This window comes from Lithobates pipiens, unplaced genomic scaffold, assembly GCF_037356315.1.
Source record: "Lithobates pipiens isolate NorthernLeopardFrog02 unplaced genomic scaffold, aLitPip1_a1.2 Scaffold_23, whole genome shotgun sequence".
Classification (NCBI taxonomy): domain Eukaryota; kingdom Metazoa; phylum Chordata; class Amphibia; order Anura; family Ranidae; genus Lithobates; species Lithobates pipiens.
The window spans coordinates 332584372-332605916 of NW_027507785.1; the positions used below are offsets into that span (position 1 = coordinate 332584372).

Sequence of the window (21545 nt, forward strand, 5' to 3'; positions counted from 1 at the left end):
ACACTAAATCAGCCCCTCTAGTGACTTTAGATCAGCCCCCTCTATAGCCCTCAGAACATCCCAACTATAGACCTCAGATCAGCCCCCTCTATAGACCTCAGATCAGCCCCCTCTATAGACCTCAGATCAGCCCCACTATAGACCTCAGATCAGCCCCACTATAGACCTCAGATCAGCCCCCTCTATAGACCTCAGATCAGCCCCACTATAGACCTCAGATCAGCCCCACTATAGACCTCAGATCAGCCCCACTATAGACCTCAGATCAGCCCCCTCTATAGACCTCAGATCAGCCCCCTCTATAGACCTCAGATCAGCCCCTTCTATAGACCTCAGATCAGCCCCCTCTATAGACCTCAGATCAGCCCCTCTATAGACCTCAGATCAGCCCCCTCTATAGACCTCAGATCAGCCCCCTCTATAGACCTCAGATCAGCCCCCTCTATAGACCTCAGATCAGCCCCTTCTATAGACCTCAGATCAGCCCCCTCTATAGACCTCAGATCAGCCCCTCTATAGACCTCAGATCAGCCCCCTCTATAGACCTCAGATCAGCCCCTCTATAGCCCTCAGAACATCCCAACTATAGACCTCAGACCAGCCCCTTCTATAGACCTCAGATCAGCCCCTTTATAGACCTCAGATCAGCCCACTCTATAGACCTGAGATCAGCCCCCTCTATAGACCTCAGATCAGCCCCCTCTATAGACCTCAGATCAGCCCCTCTATAGACCTCAGATCAGCCCCTCTATAGACCTCAGATCAGCCCCTCTATAGACCTCAGATCAGCCCCTCTATAGCCCTCAGAACATCCCAACTATAGACCTCAGACCAGCCCCTCTATAGACCTCAGATCAGCCCCTCTATAGACCTCAGATCAGCCCCTCTATAGACCTCAGATCAGCCCCTCTATAGCCCTCAGAACATCCCAACTATAGACCTCAGACCAGCCCCTTCTATAGACCTCAGATCAGCCCCTTCTATAGACCTCAGATCAGCCCCCTCTATAGACCTCAGATCAGCCCCTTTATAGACCTCAGATCAGCCCACTCTATAGACCTGAGATCAGCCCCCTCTATAGACCTCAGATCAGCCCCTCTATAGACCTCAGATCAGCCCCTCTATAGACCTCAGATCAGCCCACTCTATAGACCTGAGATCAGCCCCCTCTATAGACCTCAGATCAGCCCCTCTATAGACCTCAGATCAGCCCCCTCTATAGACCTCAGATCAGCCCCTTTATAGACCTCAGATCAGCCCCTCTATAGACCTCAGATCAGCCCCTCTATAGACCTCAGATCAGCCCCCTCTATAGACCTCAGATCAGCCCCTCTATAGACCTCAGATCAGCCCCCTCTATAGACCTCAGATCAGCCCCTCTATAGACCTCAGATCAGCCCCTCTATAGACCTCAGATCAGCCCCCTCTATAGACCTCAGATCAGCCCCCTCTATAGACCTCAGATCAGCCCCACTATAGACCTCAGATCAGCCCCTCTATAGACCTCAGATCAGCCCCTCTATAGCCCTCAGATCAGCCCCCTCTATAGACCTCAGATCAGCCCCTCTATAGACCTCAGATCAGCCCCACTATAGACCTCAGATCAGCCCCTCTATAGACCTCAGATCAGCCCCTCTATAGCCCTCAGATCAGCCCCCTCTATAGACCTCAGATCAGCCCCTCTATAGACCTCAGATCAGCCCCTCTATAGACCTCAGATCATCCCCAATATAGACCTCAGATCAGCCCCACTATAGACCTCAGATCAGCCCCTCTATAGCCCTCAGATCAGCCCCCTCTATAGACCTCAGATCAGCCCCTTCTATAGACCTCAGATCATCCCCAATATAGACCTCAGATCAGCCCCACTATAGACCTCAGATCAGCCCCTCTATAGCCCTCAGAACATCCCAACTATAGACCTCAGATCAGCCCCCTCTATAGACCTCAGATCAGCCCCTCTATAGACCTCAGATCAGCCCCTCTATAGACCTCAGATCAGCCCCTCTATAGACCTCAGATCAGCCCCTCTATAGACCTCAGATAGACCCCTCTATAGACCTCAGATGAGCCCCTCTATAGACCTCAGATAGACCCCTCTATAGACCTCAGATCAGCCCCTCTATAGACCTCAGATAGACCCCTCTATAGACCTCAGATCAGCCCCTCTATAGACCTCAGATCAGCTCCACTATAAACCTCAGATCTTAGACCAGCCCCTCTATAAGCCTCAGAGAGCCCCTTTATAGACCTCAGACCAGCTCCTTTACGGACTTCAGATCAGATCAGTTCATCTTTAGACCTGAGATCAGCCCCTCTATATATCTCAGACCAGTATCTTTATATACCCTAAATCAACCCCTCTAGTGACTTTAGATCAGCCTCCTCTATAGACCTCAGATCACTCCCTATACTGACCCCAGATCAGCCCCCTCTATAGACCCCAGATTGGACCATCCATAGACCTCATATCAGCACCTCCATAGACCCCAGACTAGCCCCTCTAAAGACCTCAGATCAGTCTATACACAGAGCTGGCATTACACATAGATGACAAATCTCCTCCATCAATAGAGTAAAGTCTTCAGATTATTCATGGCTCCCCCAACCCCCATAGAGGGGACAGGAATAGGGATCAGACACAACAGGATATCCCCAATTACTGACCTGTTCTGAGGCTGAGCTGTGCAGAGAAGATCGGAGATATCCAGAGGTGCAGGTGTGACTATTCCAGGTACACTCACCTTATAACAGGTGAGACTGGAGAACCGACCATCCCCCAGAGGGCACCTATTCTTCTATTCATAGGGACCTTCTTATCTGTGACGTAGGGAGCATATCAGAACTGGGCATATAATGATAGCAAGCAGAGCCAGGCCTTCCGTCTTCCTGCTCCCTATTCACTGCTGGTCATCTCTCCGTATTTATTACCAATCATCACTCCCTATCCACTGCCCTTCATCATTCCTTATTCATTGCTGGTCATCGCTCCCTATTCACTGCCCTTCATCACTCCTTATTCATTGCTGGTCATCGCTCCCTATTCACTGCCCTTCATCACTCCTTATTCATTGCTGGTCATCGCTCCCTATTCACTGCCCTTCATCACTCCTTATTCATTGCTGGTCATCGCTCCCTATTCACTACCAACCAGTCTCTCTATTTACCCCTGATCGGCCCCTCTACAGACTTTGGATCAGCCCCCTCTATAGACCTCATAATGGAGCAGGGATTGGCAGTGTGTGTACCAAAACTGGTCCGTCTCATCCAATATTTCAATCAATAAATACATTTTATACTCACATCTGGTCTGCTTTCAAAATCCAGAGGAGTCACACTGTGCCTTGAGCACTAAGTTTTTTCCCTTGTACTCTATAGACGTCAGATCAGCCCCTCTATAGACCTCAGATCATCTCCTCTGCAAACCTCAGATCATCTCCTCTACAGATATAAGATCATCCCATTCTATAGACCTCAGATCAGCCCCTCTATAGACGTCAGATCATCTCCTCTGCAAACCTCAGATCATCTCCTCTACAGATCTCAGATCATCCCATTCTATAGACCTCAGATCATCCCTACTGAAGACCTCAGATCAGCCCCCTCTATAGACCTCAGATCATCTCCTCTGCAAACCTCAGATCATCTCCTCTACAGATATAAGATCATCCCATTCTATAGACCTCAGATCAGCCCCTCTATAGACGTCAGATCATCTCCTCTGCAAACCTCAGATCATCTCCTCTACAGATCTCAGATCATCCCATTCTATAGACCTCAGATCATCCCTACTGAAGACCTCAGATCAGCCCCCTCTATAGACCTCAGATCATCTCCTCTGCAAACCTCAGATCATCTCCTCTACAGATATAAGATCATCCCATTCTATAGACCTCACATCAGCCCCTCTATAGACGTCAGATCATCTCCTCTGCAAACCTCAGATCATCTCCTCTACGGATCTCAGATCATCTCCTCTACAGATCTCAGATCATCCCATTCTATAGACCTCAGATCATCCCTACTGAAGACCTCAGATCAGCCCCCTCTATAGAACTCAGATCAGCCCCACTACAGACCTCAGATCAGCCCCACTACAGACCTCAGATCAGCCCCTCTATAGACCTCAGATCATCTCCTCTACAGATCTCAGATCATCTCCTCTACAGACCTCAGATCATCTCCTCTACAGATCTCAGATCATCTCCTCTACAGATCTCAGATCATCTCCTCTACAGACCTCAGATCAGCCCCTCTATAGACCTCAGATCATCTCCTCTGCAAACCTCAGATCATCTCCTCTACAGACTGCAGATTATCTCCTCTACAGACCTCAGATCATCTCCTCTACAGATCTCAGATCATCCCATTCTATAGACCTCAGATCATCCCCATTATAGACCTCAGATCATCCCCAATTCCCCATTATAGACCTCAGATCATCCCTACTGAAGACCTTAGATCAGCTCCCTCTATAGACCTCAGATCATCCCTACTGAAGACCTCAGATCAGCCCCCTCTATAGAACTCAGATCAGCCCCACTACAGACCTCAGATCAGCCCCACTGCAGACCTCAGATCAGCCCCACTACAGACCTCAGATCAGCCCCCTCTATAGACCTCAGATCAGCCCCACTACAGACCTCAGATCAGCCCCTCTATAGACCTCAGATCAGCCCCACTACAGACCTCAGATCAGCCCCTCTATAGACCTCAGATCAGCCCCTCTATAGACCTCAGATCAGCCCCTCTATAGACCTCAGATCAGCCCCTCTATAGACCTCAGATCAGCCCCTCTATAGACCTCAGATCAGCCCCTCTATAGACCTCAGATCAGCCCCTCTATAGACCTCAGATCAGCCCCTCTATAGACCTCAGATCAGCCCCCTCTATAGACCTCAGATCATCTCCTCTGCAAACCTCAGATCATCTCCTCTATAGCCCTCAGATCATCATCTCTACAGATCTCAGATCATCCCATTCTATAGACCTCAGATCATCCCCCTCTATATACAGTGGTGTGAAAAAGTGTTTGCCCCCTTCCTCATTTCCTGTTCCTTTGCATGTTTGTCACACTTAAGTGTTTCGGAACATCAAACCAATTTAATCAATAGTCAAGGACAACACAAGTAAACACAAAATGCAATTTGTAAATGAAGGTGTTTATTATTAAAGGTGAAAAAAAATCCAAACCATCATGGCCCTGTGTGAAAAAGTGATTGCCCCCTAAACCTAATAACTGGTTGGGCCACCCTTAGCAGCAACAACTGCAACCAAGCGTTTGCGATAACGTGCAATGAGGCTTTTACAGCGTCCTGGAGGAATTTTGGCCCACTCATCTTTGCAGAATTGTCCTAATTCAGTTACATTAGAGAGTTTTCGAGCATGAACGGCCTTTTTAAGGTCATACCACAACATCTCAATAGGATTCAGGTCAGGACTTTGGCTAGGCCACTCCAAAGTCTTCATTTTGTTTTTCTTCAGCCATTCGGTGGTGGACTTGCTGGTGTGTTTAGGATCATTGTCCTGCTGCAGAACCCAAGTTGGTTTCAGCTTGAGTACACGAACAGATGGTCAGACATTCTCCTTCAGGATCTCTTGGTAGACAGCAGAATTCATAGTTCCTTTTATCACGGCAAGTCTTCCAGGTCCTGAAGCAGCAAAACAGCCCCAGACCATCACACTACCACCACCATATTTTACTGTTGGTATAATGTTCTTTTTATGAAATGCAGTGTTCCTTCTACGCCAGATATACTTGGACACACACCTTCCAAAGAGTTCCACTTTTGTCTCATCGGTCCACAGAATGTTGTCCCAAAAGTCTTGGGGATCATCAAGATGTGTTGTGGAGAAATTGAGACGAGCTTTGATGTTCTTTTTGCTCAGCAGTGGTTTTCTCCTTGGAACTCTGCCATGCAGGCCATTTTTGCCCAGTCTTTTCCTGATGGTGGAGGCATGAACGCTGACCTTAACTGAGGCAAGTGAGGCCTGCAGTTCCTTGGACGTTGTTGTGGGGTCTTTTGTGACCTCTTGGATGAGTCGTCGCTGCGCTCTTGGGGTAATTTTGGGCGGCCGGCCACTCCTGGGAAGGTTCACCACTGTTCCATGTCTTCGCCATTTGTGGATAATGGCTCTCACTGTGGTTCGCTGGATTCCCAAAGCTTTGGAAATGGCTTTATAACCCTTTCCAGACTGATAGATCTCAATTACTTTCTTTCTCAATTGTTCCTGAATTTCTTTGGGTCTCGGCATGATGTGTAGCTTTTAAGGATCTTCTGGTGGACCTTACTGTGTCAAGCAGCTCCTATTTAAGTGATGCCTTGATTGTGAACAGGTGTGGCAATAATCAGGCCTGGGTGTGGCTAGAGAAATTGAACTCAGGTGTGGACAACCACAGTTATAGTATGTTTTAACAAGGGGGGCAATTACTTTTTCACACAGGGCCATGATGGTTTGGATTTTTTTTCACCTTTAATAATAAACACCTTAATTTACAAATTGCATTTTGTGTTTACTTGTGTTGTCCTTGACTATTGTTTAAATTGGTTTGATGTTCCGAAACACTTAAGTGTGACAAACATGCAAAGGAACAGGAAATGAGGAAGGGGCAAACACTTTTTCACACCACTGTACCTCAGATTATCCCCATTATAGACCTCAGATCAGCTCCTCTATAGACCTCAGATCATCCCTACTGAAGACCTCAGATCAGCTCCCTCTATAGACCTCAGATCATCCCCATTATAGACCTCAGATCATCTCCTCTGCAAACCTCAGATCATCTCCTCTACAGGTCTCAGATCATCCCATTCTATAGACCTCAGATCATCCCCATTATAGACCTCAGATCATCCCTACTGAAGACCTCAGATCAGCCCCCTCTATAGACCTCAGATCAGCCCGTCTACAGACGTCACATGAGCCCAACTATAGACCCCAAACCAGCTCTTCTATAGACCCCAGATCAGCCCCTCTATAGACCTCAGCCCAGCCCCTCTATAAACCCTTTTATACTGTATGTAGCACGGCCCCCTTGGGGTCTGCTTGGATTCACCTGCTCCTCTGCATCGCCATGACCCTGTGAACATTCCAACCCACCTGATGCACTGAGTTCAGACATGCTTGGAACACCTTTGAGTAATAAGACAGCACTCAATATGTTTATATTCTGTTAACGTTTACTGGAATGCTTCAGATAAGATATAGTTGTACAAGAAGGGTAATGGTTGACCTGAGCTTTGGTTAACAGCACAAGCTCAGTAGAATGATTCCCCTAGTGAAACAGTTCAGACAGTGGACAACGACAGGACAAAATCTGTAAATGACGATGGCGCCAGGGAATGGAAACACGCAGTCTAGATGACTTGCGGTGGCACTCATGGGCCAAAAAGGGCTTTACCCTCTTCAGAAATTTCAAACTGATTCCAGAGCCCCCATGTTTTAGAATACTTCTTATGGTTGTATTGTGCCGTGAGCATCAAATCTTCCATCCTATTCATGTCTTCTACTTTCCTAATCCAACTTGCTATGGTCGGCGGGTGCTGCTGTTGTTTCCAACAAAGAGGAATACAAGACTTATGCCGCGTACACACGATCGGACTATCCGGCGGACGACCTGCCGGACTTTGCAGCGGACCCGCCCACACACTGCCGGACTATGGTGGGAGTCCGTCGGACTTTTGAAATGAACGGACTTGCCCACACACAGAGAAAAGTCAGTTCATTTTGAACGTGACTCCAGGTAGGCGGGACTAGCGCAGTAAGTCAAATCCAATCCAATTGGAGATTAACACCTTGCTAGCCCTGTCACCTGGTATGGATTTAAAGGGGAACCCCTACATGGAAAAAACTGCGTGGGGGTCCCCCCAAAGTCCATTGCAGACCCTTATCCGAGCACGGAGCCCGGCCGGTCAGCGCCCCCCCCCCCTCCTGAGCCGTACCAAGCCGCGTGCCCTCAACATGGGGGGATGCTTTGGGGAAGGCAAAGCACCAAAGCACCTTGTCCCCATGTTGATGAGGACAAGGGCCTCTTCCCGACAGCCCTGGCCATTGGTTGTCGGAGTCTGCGGGCGGGGGGCTTATCAGAATCCGGGAGCCCCCTTTAACAAGGGGGCCCCCAGATTCTGGCCCCCTACCCTATGTGAATGAGTATGGGGTACAATGTACCCCTACCCATTCACCTGGTGAAAAAAGTGTACAGAAAAAAAAAAAAAAATAAGGTACCACCTGGTCAGTATTTTAAAGTTGGTTTCCTGAAGCTTATTGCAGATTGACGACTTTGGGGAGAGTCTGATAATATGTTGTTTTTGGGCTGTCGTGAAAATGTGTTGTAGGTCTATTTCCCATTTTTCTTGACCAGTGTAGATAAGATGTCCACCTTCATAAGACCACCATTATCATACTCCAAAAAATGGTCCCACTTATCATTACCTATTTATTAACGAGACCAACACTAAGGCCGCGTACACACGGGCGGACTGTTCGTCCAACTTTGTCCGCTGAACAGTGTTTCAGCGGACAGTCCGCCCGTGTGTGGGCGTTCAGCGGACAGTTTCAGCGGACAGTTTGACGAACAAGGTTTTTCGGAAATTCCGAAAAACTGTCTGCTGAAACTTTGTTTGAGCGAACAGTCCGCCCGTGTGTAGGCTTGTTCGACAAACTAAGTTCCGCGCATGCTCAGAAAGGCTTAACACGCCGAAAGTTATAATGCAGTGTATAGGACGTCGTATTTTTCGTCCCGTCGTACGTGCCGTTCACGTCATCGCGCACGGTTTCAGCAAACTGTTCGTACGTCGTGTGTGGCCATGTCCGTCCATGCTAATTTTGAGCGGACTGTTTGCCGAAACTGTTTGACGGACAAAGTTGGGCGAACAGTCCGCGCGTGTGTACGCGGCCTTATACTACTGGCCATAGCAGCCTTTTTATTCACAAATATTCAAAATTGTATAAACATTTTTAACCATAACAGAAACTTCCATAATCTCAGTTGCTCCCCCTGGTGGTCTTTGATGGCACTTCCCAACATAACCCCATTCCACTTCCACACTGCGGGCTTTTTCGTCTAATGGGCCTCCAGCCATGTCACACCAGCCCAGAGACAAACCCATTCCTGCAGTGCCACCATTACCGTCATCTAGTTAACCCGTGTTAACTGAATACACCGTGGGCCCATCCCACCGATGGGTCCCCCACACTTCCATCTCAAAGGTTACTTACCACCATCAAAGACCACCACCGCCATTTCCTTGCTGCCATGACATGTCCATTTGCACCTGATATAAAGATAAATTAAAACACAAAATACAGGGAGGGTGGGTGGGAAACTGTTCCTCTGACAAGATCCCCTGCAGTGTTGCCTGTGTTACCCCATTGCTCCTTAAATTAACCCCCAGGTTTCCCCCTGATCTTGCCAGGGGTTTCCAGAGCAATGAGCAACGGTGGATTGTCAGCTCCCACCTACAATGAACACCAACCCAAATGGGCAGTTTTCAACCAACCACCAATGTATGGGAACATGTCTACAATGACAACCAATGTATGGGAACATGTCTACACTGACCACCAATGTATGGGAACATGTCTACACTGACCACCAATGTATAGGAACATGTCTACACTGACCACCAATGTATGGGGACATATCTACACTGCCCACCAATGTATGGGGAACATGTCTACACTGGCCACCAATGTAAGGGGACACATCTACACTGACCACCAATGTATGGGAACATGTCTACACTGACCACCAATGTATGGGGACACATCTACACTGACCACCAATGTATAGGAACATGTCTACACTGACCACCAATGTATGGGGACACATCTACACTGACCACCAATGTATGGGAACACATCTACACTGACCACCAATGTATGGGGACACATCTACACTGACCACCAATGTATGGGAACACGTCTACACTGACCACCAATGTATGGGGACACATCTACACTAACCATCAATGTATGGGAACATGCCTACACTGACCACCAATGCATGGGGACATGTCTACACTGACCACCAAAGTTTGAGGATACATTTTGACTGTCTGCCTTCCTTTTCTGCAGTTATTAATAATTTTCTGAATATTATTGACAATTTGGTAGGGGGTTGGTAACCTGGTCCAGGGGCTGGATGCAGCCCTTTGCTTGCTTTCATCCAGCCCTCAAGGTCATATTTTATTCTCTAGCACCAACAATGGGGCAGAATTCCCCCCACACCAACGAAGGGGTACAATTCCTCCTGATGACACCAACTATGGGGCACAGTTCTTCCCAATGACACCAATGAGTGACACCAAGGATGGGCATGATCCTTCCCACCCAATGACACTAACGATGGAGCAAAATTCCCATCACTAAAACCAAAGACGGGGCATTGTTTACTCCCACTGATCCCGGGACATTTTCTAATTCCAGTGGCCACAGTCCGGCCCCCCTAAAGTCTAAAGGACATTAAACTGGCCCTTTGTTTAGAAAGTTTGGAGACCCCCCCTGGGCTAGGTGATCACATGACTGGCTGTGTCTACTAAGTGCAGGCGGTGAACTCTGTTGTGTTTTCCGATGAGGATTCAAGTCGCTGTGACAGTCATATTCGGTCTGTGACCTTCGGGAGAAATAAAGGGACTTCCAGAAGGTGTGGCTTTAGTGTATACCCACCACTATGATGTCACCGTGTTTACTGTAATGGTCAAGAAAGGAATGTGAACTCTTTCAGTCATGCACAGAGGATGTCAGAAACCATGAAATCAGGCCGAGACAGAAGTACAGGTAAATCACACTTGTTTAATAATAAAAGTAAAAAGAACAAACGTAGTCAAAACATAGCCAGAGTTCAAAAACCGGAGTGGATAGTCAGACAAGCCAGAAGTCAGGGATCAGTGTAGTGGAACAGCAAGCAGGATCTGGAGCCAGAAGGGATGTCAGCAAAGCCAGTCTTGAACAGGATCGCAGGAGAGAGTGTCTGTGATGTTGACCAAGGTGAAGGCAGAGATCCTCTGGGCTGGACGGCTTAAGTAGGCAGGACTGATGAGCAGGATATCATCAACAGCTGAGTCACTGTGGAGAGAAAGGAACTGGCAATTAGCCGACAGCTGAGCAGCCAGCTCAGAGAAGGAAGGGCTGAGCCCAGCCCTGACAGAGGAGAAGGTGATAAGGGTATCCTGAGAACTGGAGGTGATCCAAGCCCAGCTGGCCCAGTCATGACAATTGTGGTCAGGAGTGAGGACTTCAGGTGACCCCCCCCCCCCCCCAACTGAAAGATCTTCAATTACACCAGGAAGGGTGGATCTCTTCTCCTATTATAACTGGGATCTGTGTGTATAGAATCTCACACTTCATGTAATTGTTACACAACCCTTTTCATAATAAGTAATAAATTATGTTCCAGCTGCATCCATCTGCAGATCCAGGTGCCTCACAGCTTTGTCCCATCTCAGTGCTGCTGATCTCCTGCAGCCTCTTTGCAGCCACTGACTACATGCACTCCAAGGATGGCATTTCTCAGGGCGGGGTTCCTGATGGTGACGACCAGGGCCGGACTTGCCATTGGGCTTGACTGGGCTCAAGCCCATGGGCCCCGCCCAATAGGGGGCCCCCCGCGGGCCCTGCCGAGATACATAGCCGAGTGTACTAAGCTCGGCTCGGCTCACGGTCATGCCCAGTCACGCCCTATGATGGACATAACACAGGGACTGGGTGTGACTGTGAGCCGAGCCGAGTACACTCGGCTACTCTCGGCTCCGCTTGGGACTGCGAGAGGACCCAAGGGCCGCCGAGAGGACCCGAGGGCCGCCAAGAGGACCCGAGGGCTGTCAAAATACACAGTATCTCAGTGGTGCCATTTTTAAACTTCAAGACTGCAATGAAAAGGCTGCAAATTACACTGGGGCAAGGCTGTAAATGACAAGGCTACACTGACAAGGCTGCAAATGACACTGGACAAGGCTGCAGATGGATACTGTTAAGGCTGCATTGATGGGCATTTAAATGTAAGTTTTTTTCCTTAAAATTCCCTCCTAAACTTGGGGTGCGTGTTATACTCCGGCGCGTGTTATACGCTGATAAATACGGTAATGTATAGAAGGTAGGGCCCCAAAGTGACTCAAGCCCAGGGGCCCCCACCACCCTAAGTCCTGCCCTGCTGGCCACCATCATCCCCGTCCTGACCTGGCTGCTCTTCCTTCTGTACATGGACAGTAATTCCATTGTGCTTCCTTCCCCTCATTACACACATTGTGATGACAGACAAGAGATTATCTTCCCTAAGTAACCAGACTTTGTAGAGTAAACAGACTTGTTTATGGAAATATTTCTTCATGACATTCGTACCAAGGTCCTACACAGTTCAATACTCAACACCCCCCCAGTAGTAGCCTGAGCGGTGGATTAGGCTTCATGTACACGGGATGTTTTTACAACCTCTCCTGAACGATCTAACTTGATACATAGTAACCCACGCTTAAAACGTCAGTTTTTCCGTGTTTACATGCCGCATTGATAATAGGGGACGATAACGGACTATATACAAGATTTTAGTAATGAGAACGGTATAATTAGCAGTAATCAGCATGGATTCATGAAGAATCATTCTTGCCAAACCAATCTACTAACCTTCTATGAGGAGGTGAGTTGCCATCTAGATAAAGGAAGGCCCATAGACGTGGTGTATCTAGATAAAGGAAGGTCCGTAGACGTGGTGTATCTAGATAAAGGAAGGCCCGTAGATGTGGTGTATCTAGATAAAGGAAGGCCCGTAGATGTGGTGTATCTGGATAAAGAAAGGTCCGTAGACGTGGTGTATCTAGATAAAGGAAGGCCCGTAGATGCGGTGTATCTAGATAAAGGAAGGCCCGTAGATGTGGTGTATCTGGATAAAGGAAGGCCCATAGACGTGGTGTATCTAGATAAAGGAAGGCCCGTAGATGTGGTGTATCTAAATAAAGGAAGGCCCGTAGACGTGTTGTATCTGGATAAAGGAAGGCCCGTAGACGTGGTGTATCTAGATAAAGGAAGGCCCATAGATGTGGTGTATCTGGATAAAGAAAGGCCCGTGGACGTGGTGTTTCTAGATAAAGGAAGGCCGGTAGATGTGGTATATCTAGATAAAGGAAGGCCAGTAGACGTGGTGTATCTAGATAAAGGAAGGCCCGTAGATGCGGTGTATCTAGATAAAGGAAGGCCCGTAGATGTGGTGTATCTAGATAAAGGAAGGCCTGTAGATGTGGTGTATCTGGATAAAGGAAGGCCCATAGACGTGGTGTATCTGGATAAAGGAAGGCCCGTAGACGTGGTGTATCTAGATAAAGGAAGGCCCGTAGATGTGGTGTATCTAAATAAAGGAAGGCCCGTAGACGTGTTGTATCTGGATAAAGGAAGGCCGGTAGACGTGGTGTATCTAGATAAAGGAAGGCCCGTAGACATGGTGTATCTAGATAAAGGAAGGCCCGTAGACATGGTGTATCTAGATAAAGGAAGGCCCGTAGACGTGGTGTATCTAGATAAAGGAAGGCCCGTAGACATGGTGTATCTAGATAAAGGAAGGTCCGTAGACATGGTGTATCTAGATAAAGGAAGGCCCGTAGACGTGGTGTATCTAGATAAAGGAAGGCCCGTAGACGTGGTGTATCTAGATAAAGGAAGGTCTGTAGACGTGGTGTATCTAGATAAAGGAAGGTCCGTAGACATGGTGTATCTAGATAAAGGAAGGGCCGTAGACGGGGTGTATCTAGATAAAGGAAGGCCCGTAGACGTGGTGTATCTAGATAAAGGAAGGTCCGTAGACATGGTGTATCTGGATAAAGGAAGGCCCGTAGACGTGGTGTATCTAGATAAAGGAAGGCCCGTAGACGTGGTGTATCTGGATAAAGGAAGGCCCGTAGACGTGGTGTATCTAGATAAAGGAAGGCCTGTAGATGTGGTGTATCTAGATAAAGGAAGGCCCGTAGATGTGGTGTATCTAGATAAAGGAAGGCCTGTAGATGTGGTGTATCTAGATAAAGGAAGGCCCGTAGACGTGGTGTATCTGGATAAAGGAAGGCCCCTAGACGTGGTGTATCTAGATAAAGGAAGGCCTGTAGATGTGGTGTATCTAGATAAAGGAAGGCCCGTAGATGTGGTGTATCTGGATTTTGCAAAAGCATTTGACACAGTTCCCCATAAAAGTTTACTGTACAACATAAAGTCTGTTGGCATGGACCATAGGGTGAGCACATGGATTGAAAACTGGCTACAAGGGCAAGTTTAGAGGGTGGTGATAAATGGGGAGTACTCTGAATGATCGGGGTGGGTAGTGGGGTCCCCCAGGGTTCTGTGCTGGGACCAATCCTATTTAATTTGTCCAAAAATGACCTGGAGGATGGGGGTGGGGGAAACAGTTCAATCTCTGTATTTGCGGACGGTACTAAGCTAAGCAGGGCAATAACTTCTCCGCAGGATGTGGAAACCTTGCAAGAAGATCTGAACAAATGAATGGGGGGAGGGGCAACTACATGGCAAATGAGGTTCAATGTAGAAAAATGTAAAATAATGCATTTGAGTGGCAAAAATCTGAATGCAATCTATAGACTGGGGGGAGAACCTCTGGGGGGTTCTAGAATGGAAAAGGACTTGGGGGTCCTAGTAGATGATGGGCTCAGCAATGCCAAGCTGCTGCTAACAAAGCAAACAGAATATTGGCATTAAAAAGAGGATCAACTCCAGAGATAAAACAATAATTCTCCCCTCTACAAGACTCTGGTCCGGCCGCACCTGGAGTATACTGTCCAGTTCTGGGCACCAGTCCTCAGGAAGGATGTACTGGAAATGGAGCGACTACAAAGAAGGGCAATAAAGCTGATAAAGGGTCTGGAGGATATTAGTTATGAGGAAATGTTGTGAGCTCTGAACTTATTCTCTCTGGAGAAGAGACGCTTGAGGGGTGTACTGACTTTTGTTGCCAGCGGTTTAGACATTAATAGACATGTGCAGAGTAAAATATTTCGTTTCGCTATTTCGTTTTCGTCCGAAAACTTAATTTATTTAGTTACTCCCGAAATTCGTTTTTATTTATTTCGTTTTTCGTTCAAAAATTGCATTCGTCCGAAAATCCACATGAATTACGGTCTAATCTGTCTTGGAAGGCTTATGGTGTCTGTCGAATGTATAAAGAAGATTCGACGGAGCTAGTATATATAGCATACTTTAGAACCCTATTAAAGTCTATGGGACTCGAACGTTCAAAATCTAAAGTGCTAATTTTAAAGGCTAATTTGCCAGTTACTGTCCTAAAAAGTGTTTGGGGACCCGGGTCCTGCCCCAGGGGACATGTATCAATGCAAAAAAAAGTTTTAAAAACGGCCGTTTTTTCGGGAGCAGTTATTTTAATAATGATTAAAGTGAAACAATAAAAGTGTAATATTCCTTTAAATTTCGTAGGGGGGGGTTGTCTATAGTATGCCTGTGAAGGGGCGCATGTTTCCCGTGCTTAGAACTGTCCCTGCACAAAGTTTTATTTATGCAGGAAAAAAAGTCCTTTAAAATCACTTGCAGCTATTATGAATTGTCGGCTCCGTAATACAGAGAACACTCATTGAAAGTCATTGATAAAAAAATAAATAAATAAAAAAATAAAAAAGCGTGGGGGTCCCCCAAATTCAATTACCAGGCCCTTCAGGTCTGGTATGGATATTAAGGGGAACCCTGCCTCAAATTTAAGAAAAAATTTGACGTGGGGTTCCCCCTAAATATCCATAACCAGACCCTTCAGGTCTGGTATGGATATTAAGGGGAACCCCGCGTCAAATTAAAAAAAAAATTGACGTGGGGTTCCCCCTAAAAATCCATACCAGACCCTTTATCCAAGCACGCAACCTGGCAGGCCGCAGGAAAAGAGGGGGGGACGAGACAGCGCCCCCCCCCCTCCTTCCTGAACCGTACCAGGCCACATGCCCTCAACATTGGGAGGATGCTTTGGGGGTCCGTGACCCCTCAAAGCACCTTGTCCCCATGTTGATGAGGACAAGGGCCTCATCCCCACAACCCTGGCCGTTGGTTGTGGAGGTCTGCGGGCGGGGGGCTTATCAGAATCTGTAAGCCCCCTTTAACAAGGGGACCCCCAGATCCCGGCCCCCCCCCTGTTTGAAATGGTAAGGGGGTACAAAAGTACCCCTACCATTTCACAAAGAAAGTGTAAAAAATGGTTAAATAAAACAAACACACTTTTGAAAAATTCCTTTATTAAAAATAAAAAAATAAAAAAAAGATTCCAGCGGCGGTAATCCACTCTTGCTATCCAGCGACGGACGATCATCTCTCCAGCGATGTCTCATGTCATCCAGCGCAGCGAATACATCCTTCTTCTGTCTACTCCACGGAGACACTGCAGGCATTCCGGCGGCTGACGTTTCTTATATACGGACGGCGGGGCCACCCGTCACCTGACCCCGCCCCCCTCTGACGCAAGGGGAAACCCGGGGTTCCCCGTGACGTATGGGTGTCCCCGCCCCCCTCTGATGTAACGGAAACCTGCCTGTGTTACATCAGAGGGGTGCGGGTCACCCCTACGTCACGGGGAACCCCAGGTTTCCCCTTGCGTCAGAGGGGGGCGGGGTCAGGTGACGGGTGGCCCCGCCCTCCGTATATAAGAAACGTCAGCCGCCGGAATGCCTGCAGTGTCTCCGTGGAGGAGACAGAAGAAGGATGGATCGCTGCGCTGGATGAGATGAGACATCGCTGGAGAGATGACCGTCCGTCGCTGGATAGCAAGAGTGGATTACCGCCGCTGGAATCTTTTTTTTATTTTTTTATTTTTAATAAAGGAATTTTTCAAAAGTGTGTTTGTTTTATTTAACCATTTTTTACACTTTCTTTGTGAAATGGTAGGGGTACTTTTGTACCCCCTTACCATTTCAAACAGGGGGGGGGGCCGGGATCTGGGGGTCCCCTTGTTAAAGGGGGCTTCCAGATTCTGATAAGCCCCCCACCCGCAGACCTCCACAACCACCGGCCAGGGTTGTGGGGATGAGGCCCTTGTCCTCATCAACATGGGGACAAGGTGCTTTGAGGGGTTACAGACCCCCAAAGCATCCTCCCAATGTTGAGGGCATGTGGCCTGGTACGGTTCAGGAGGGAGGGGGGGCCGCTCTCTCGTCCCCCCCTCTTTTCCTGCGGCCTGCCAGGTTGCGTGCTCGGATAAAGGGTCTGGTATGGATTTTTAGGGGGAACCCCACGTCAATTTTTTTTTTAATTTGAGGCAGGGTTCCCCTTAATATCCATACCAGACCTGAAGGGCCTGGTAATTGAATTTGGGGGACCCCCACGCTTTTTTATTTTTTTATTTATTTATTTTTTTATCAATGACTTTCAATGAGTGTTCTCTGTATTACGGAGCCGACAATTCATAATAGCTGCGAGTGATTTTAAAGGACTTTTTTTCCTGCATAAATGACACTTTGTGCAGGGACAGTTCTAAGCACGGGAAACATGCGCCCCTTCACAGGCATACTATAGACAACCCCCCCCTACGAAATTTAAAGGAATATTACACTTTTATTGTTTCACTTTAATCATTATTAAAATCACTGCTCCCGAAAAAACGGCCGTTTTTACAACTTTTTTTTGCATTGATACATGTCCCCTGGGGCAGGACCCGGGTCCCCAAACACTTTTAAGGACAGTAACTTGCAGAATCTTTTCTCTCTGTCAAATATTTTCTCTATATAATCTTGGACTAATAGAGGTAAGGTTAGGCACATTCGACCACAGGTTCTATAGACAGATTGTTATCGTCAGAGTCATGTCGAATCTCCTATTCTATATCGAACTGTTGTAACAATGAAAACGAAAATAAAGCATTTATTTATGTCGGATCTTTCGTTTTTCGGATTTTGTGCTTTCGTTATCGTTTGTCAAAACGAAAACGAAAATAGCTGAAATTCGTACGAAAATGCATTCGGACGAAAACGAATGCACATGTCTAGACATTAATGGCTGTGTGTTGAGTTATTTTGAGGGGACAGGAAATTTACACTGTTATACAAGCTGTACACTCACTACTTTACATTGTAGACAAGTGTCATTTCTTCAGTGTTGTCACATGAAAAGAGAGAAGAAAAGATTTACACAAATGTCACCGTGTGGGTGTACTTACTTTTGTGAGATACTGTATATGGGGACAAGGCTATGAGAATACAATAAGCAAAGTGACTGCTGACATCACATAAAGTGCTGGACACACGTAACCTACACGTATGTCCAATTTGTGGGCTAACTTCAGGAAATGTGCGGCATCAGGACAGAACATTCCACAATAAAACACAATTGTACTAATGACAATGCATTGTAAGTTATGTTGTGTAATTACAATGACATATTATTTAATGTTAATAAGTAACAAACATACAAAGTCAAGTCTATAATATGTTTGTTTGCACAAGTATTTCCAGATTGAGCAATTGTTCCACAGCAACTAAACAGCGGTATCAATCAACAGAGAGAAAGTATGGAAAGTTGGTAAATACCAATAGGAAGGGAGAAGAAGAGCGGAGAAAATCATATAATAATTCCCTATAATAAGATTATAAATCCAGCGAGTCTCTAATTGTAAGAAAGCAACATTGTAAAAAAATGTATAGGGGGAGTCATATTATAATTAGGGGGCGTGGCTTTCATTTGTAGGCATGGCATAACGGGGGGGGGGGGGGGAATGTGACACATGAATGGGCATGGTTTAACTGGTTATAGTGTTCGTGGCTTAAAGGGGCGTGGTTTAAAGGGGGTGTGGCTAGAGTCTGAGATGAACGAGGGATGGAGGGAGAAAAAAAAGGGAGAAAGAGAGAGAGAGAAAGAAAGAAATGGGGAGGGAGGGAGGGAGAGAGAGAGAAGGAAAGAAATAAAGAGGGATGGAGGGACAGCAGGCCCAGATCCTAGACCACAATAGAAATACGTGTATTCCAGAAAGTTTAGCAATCAGCAGGTAAAGATACTCCAAACACCTGGTGTTAGCGATTCAATCGTCACAGCGCCATTGTTGTTATGGTATCAGGGTAATTGAAGCAAAATTATTCCTATTATTACATTGTAATATAAAATGAAATAGTTCAACTCACCATAATGCCGAATTAGTGGGAGCTCTGAGCATGTCAGCTGACATGTCGCCTGCCACCAGATGCCATCAGGCATTCCCAGCAGAGTCCCTCCTTACATCAAGTGTCCCCAGCAGAGTGCCTCCTAACATCAGGTGCGCCCAGCAGAGTCTGTCCTTACATCAGGTGCCCCCAGCAGAGTGTTTTCTTACATCAGGTGTGCCCAGCAGAGTCTGTCCTTACATCAGGTGCCCCCAGCAGAGTCCCTTCTTACATCAGGTGCCCCCAGCAGAGTCTGTCCAATCCTTACATTAAGTGTCCCCGGGACAGTCCCTTCTTGCATCAGGTGCCCGTCGGCTCCTTACATCAGGTGTCCCCAGCAGAGTCCTTCAATACATCAGGTGCGCCCAGCAGAGTCTGTCCTTACATCAGGTGCCCCCAGCGGCGTCCCCTCCTTACATCAGGTGCCCCCAGCAGAGTCCCTCCTTATATCAGGTGCCCCCAGCAGAATCTGTCCTTACATCAGGTGCCCCCAGCAGAGTCCATCCTTACATCAGATGCCCCCAGAAGACTTCATCTGCTCCTTACATCAGGTGCCCCCAGCGGAGTCCCTGCTTACACCAGGTGCCCCCAACAGAGTCCATCCTTACATCAGGTGCACCCAGCAGAGTCCCCTCCTTACATCAGGTGCCCCCGGCAGAGTCCGTCTACTCCTTACATCAGGAGCCCCCAGCAGAGTCTGTCCTTACATCAGGTGCCCCCAGCAGGGTCTGTCCCCTCCTTACATCAAGTGCCCCCAGCGGATTCCCTCCTTACATCAGGTACCCCCAACAGAGTCTATCCTTACATCAGGTGCCCCCCAGTGGAGTCCCTCCTTACATCAGGTGCCCCCACTCTACATTGCAGTGTCTATGGAGGTTCCTTTCTTCCCATGGCTTCCAATCCCTCCTCTGGGCACTACTTCTTACCTTATATACCCCTCTAATAGGACATAACCAAGCCTCTGACTGACACTCTATTGTCTGCAGTTAACCCCAACGCTTCAGGGCAATAATACACAATATAAGGCAGTGAACAGTTGGCATCTGCCAACACCTGGATACATGAGAACCGTCACCGACATAGATATGGGAGAGGAGAGAACACAGAGGAGGAGAGAAGACAAGGAGATGAGTATATTGAATGAAAATCTGAGACCTCCATATTACAGACAATAATTCTTAATACCCCCTCTCCCCCCTTCCTCCCCCGGCTGTCATGGCAGCCCAGTGGCTCCGCAGTGTGATGTCACTCTATAAAATTCTTTAGCGGTGTGACCGGCCTTTATCAGCGAATTATAAAACTAAGCAAATATTTATTCCAGCACCTCGCTGCTCCGATTGAACATTAACTGAGCACCTGACTCTCCTTTCCCCGGGTTGGGGATGAGATTCGGGGCTCACTACCTCTATGGGCTCCACATTTGTGGTGCCGGGAGAAGTTTTGTTTGAAATATAATGCATTGTATGACCTTTGAACTATGACCAGCAGGACAAAGAAGGCCAATGGGGGGGAGGGGTTAAATAACACCATCACTATAAAAAGGTAACGGAAGCGGCTATGGGGGAAGGGTTTGGGGGATGGGATTGTGGGAAGGGATTGGGGGATGGGATTGGGGGAAGGGATTGGGGGATGGGATTGTGGGAAGGGATTGGGGGAAGGGATTGGGGGATGGGATTGGGGGATGGGATTGTGGGAAGGTGATGGGGGAAGGGATTGGGGGATGGGATTGTGGGAAGGGATTGGGGAATGGGATTGTGGGAAGGGATTGGGGGATGGGATTGGGGGAAGGGATTGGGGGATGGGATTGTGGGAAGGGATTGGGGGATGTGATTGTGGGAAGGATTGGGGGAAGGGATTGGGGGATGGGATTGTGGGAAGGGATTGGGGGAAGGGATTGGGGGATGGGATTGTGGGAAGGGATTGGGGATGGGATTGGGGGAAGGGATTGGGGGAAGGGATTGGGGGATGGGATTGGGGGATGGGATTGGGGGAAGGGATTGGGGAAGGGATTGGGGGATGGGATTGGGGGATGGGATTGGGGGAAGGAATTGGGGGATGGAATTGGGGGAAGGGATTGGGGGATTGGATTGAGGGAAGGGATTGGGGGAAGGGATTGGGGGATAGGATTGAGGGAAGGGATTGGGGGAAGGGATTGGGGGAAGGGATTGGGGGAAGGGATTGGGGGATGGGATTGGGGGAAGGGATTGGAGGATGGGATTGTGGGAAGGGATTGGGGGAAGGGATTGGGGGAAGGGATTGGGGGATAGGATTGGGGGATGGGATTGGGGGAAGGGATTGGGGGATGGGATTGGGGGAAGGGATTGGGGGATGGGATTGTGGGGAAGGGATTGGGGGATAGGATTGGGGAAGGGATTGGGGGATAGGATTGAGGGAAGGATTGGGGGAAGGGATTGGGGGGAGGGATTGGGGGAT

At 47.9% G+C, this 21545-nt stretch overlaps 1 protein-coding gene across 1 annotated transcript in view; it reads right to left on the minus strand.

Moving 5' to 3' along the window:
• Positions 1–2766, minus strand: part of LOC143926728 (tetraspanin-1-like) — a 46079-nt gene extending 43313 nt beyond the window's left edge. Inside the window, exon 1 of the mRNA XM_077450752.1 lies at positions 2668–2766. The gene's annotated coding sequence lies outside the window, so the exon portion shown is untranslated. The remainder of the gene's footprint in view (positions 1–2667) is intronic.
• Between the last annotated feature and the right edge of the window lie 18779 nt (positions 2767–21545).